The sequence below is a fragment of the Chinchilla lanigera genome, unplaced genomic scaffold (genome assembly GCF_000276665.1).
Source record: "Chinchilla lanigera isolate Chin_1 unplaced genomic scaffold, ChiLan1.0 scaffold00089, whole genome shotgun sequence".
NCBI lineage: Eukaryota > Metazoa > Chordata > Mammalia > Rodentia > Chinchillidae > Chinchilla > Chinchilla lanigera.
The window spans coordinates 572,181-574,298 of NW_004955490.1; the positions used below are offsets into that span (position 1 = coordinate 572,181).

The window sequence follows — 2,118 nt, forward strand, 5'->3', positions numbered from 1 at the left end:
CTGTTCTGAACGCGAGCGGCAGAGCGGGGAGCCGGGGTGCGGGGTGACTGCGAGATGCGTGGAAACGGGGCTGGGATGTTAAGAGTGAGAGCATTGTTGTTAGAGCGAGTTTCCCGGCCCGGGGGGGAGCGAGGCACTGGCACCCTCCTTAGCACACTTCGTTCAACTCCCCTGGACGTTCCCCTCTTTCCTCTGGGGTGGGGGGCGGGGAAAACACAATGCATAAAGTCATAATCTCTGCATACTCCTTAAAGGCGCAGGAGCCTGCCAAAATGGCTTAGCCCTTTCAGGAGTACGACAACAATATTGTCATGGTTCGTCTGTGTTCTGATATCGCATGTGGTTTTATCACCCTAGGATATTCTTGGTTTCTTTCTTGTCACGTTTGCCTTTAAAGATTGAGATTTTTAATTTTCCTAGTGTTGAGAAGGTAGCGGTGGTTAAATTAGTATTTGCTTCAGTGGCAAATTAAATCATCAATCACTTACGTGACTGGTTACGGGGGAAGATAATCCTTATTTTGAGTTATGTTAGAGTCTTTATTTTTATAGCAGAAAGAGCCAAACATTTTAAGGGCATTTTTTTGAAAACAAAAAACAAACAAACAAAAAACTCCTTCGTTGTGGAGTTATGGACTCATGGCTTGTCATTTTAGGTAAGAAATTGGCTATTGCAATGTTCTTCTTATACTCTCGGTTAGTCTTTGTTGTGGCTGGCATTTTTGTTAGGAACACACTTGTCTTTCCCCTCTGCTTTATAAATCAGTGTTGCTTATTTTAGCTATGTTTTCCTTTGGTGAAAGGGTTTTTTGCTTTTCATTATCTTTAAATTCGCTATTTATGTGTTTGTTTCATTTACTTTGCTTAAATAAATCATGGAAAATTATTTTGATATATGTAGTGATTTTAAAAGAAAATAGTAAGTGAATTCACCCATGGTAAGAAGTAGTAAAATACATTTTCTTTGAGGTGGGACAATTTCGGTATATTCTGCTTGTAGAGATTAAAAGAAGGTATGTGTGTTGGAAGAGGATAGAGAGAGGAGGAAAACCTGATATCAAAGCTTTCCACTCAGTGTTCATCTTAGGCATTTTCCTAAGATCTATGAATGTGTAGTGGATACCTGGTTTTGTATTTTGGGAGGCACACTTGAGTGTTTACTCCTTCTTGTTGACCAGATTACCTAAACAGTATGTTCATATGTTCGTGGTTCTATTGTCAAGATACTGTGCTACACTACTTGATGCATTCTTCAAAGGCTTCAAGAAAAATGGCTTCAAATTGCATCATTAGAGGTATTTTTTTTTCTTAGTGTTCTTTGTGGCCTGTAAAGGATCCTTCTATGTGTGGGACAAAGTTAAGCAGCCTTGCTTGGCATTCAGGGCCTTCGCTGTGTGGTTCTCCTTTATTATTGCAACCTTGTCTCTACAAACCCTCCTAAACAGAACTTTCTCTTCCAACTAGGTTAGTCCCCTGTCCCTCACATATAGTATTTGTGCATTTCTGTCTCATCTTTGTACAGGGTTATCTGCATGCTTTGGATTGCTTTCTTTTCTCCACTTACTTAATTTTGTTCAAGCCTCAGCTTTTCCAAGAAGCTGTCTCCAGCTCCCTTAGTCCATAGCAGTCTCCTGTTTCTTTGAATTCCCATGATACTTATTGTCTTTACCACTTGGCAGTGCTGGCTTTATTTTCATTTTTATGTCTGTGTCTTGCTGTCCCTAGAAAGAGAGAGCCCTTAAAAGCAGAGAAAAGCCATGTACTTGTTTAGTCTTCTCATTCTATATTCCTTTTTGCTGTATTTGATATTTCTTATAAATACAAATATTTGGTTATAACCTTTGGCATTTACATCTTCAGTTGGTTTTCTGAGGTAAGCTGCAACACAATTCAGAACCATATTTGTTCTTGCTAAACATTCACTCCTCAAAATCTTCCCTCTCTTTCTTTCTTTCTTTCTTTTTCCTTCCTTCCTTCCTTCCTTCTTTCTTTCTTTCTTTCTGTCTTTTTTCCATTTTTCCTCTCTTCCTTTCTTCCTTTCCTTTCCTCTCCTCTCCTCTCCTCTCCTCCCCTCCCCTCCCCTCTCCTCTCCTCCCCTCCCCTCTCCTCTCCTCCCCTC

General features: G+C 40.3%; 1 protein-coding gene across 1 annotated transcript in view; it reads left to right on the forward strand.

Annotated features, from left to right (window-relative positions):
• The window catches only part of Lrch2 (leucine-rich repeats and calponin homology (CH) domain containing 2), a gene marked incomplete in the record, with an annotated part of 109,101 nt that overhangs the window by 2,655 nt on the left and 104,328 nt on the right, over positions 1-2,118 (forward strand).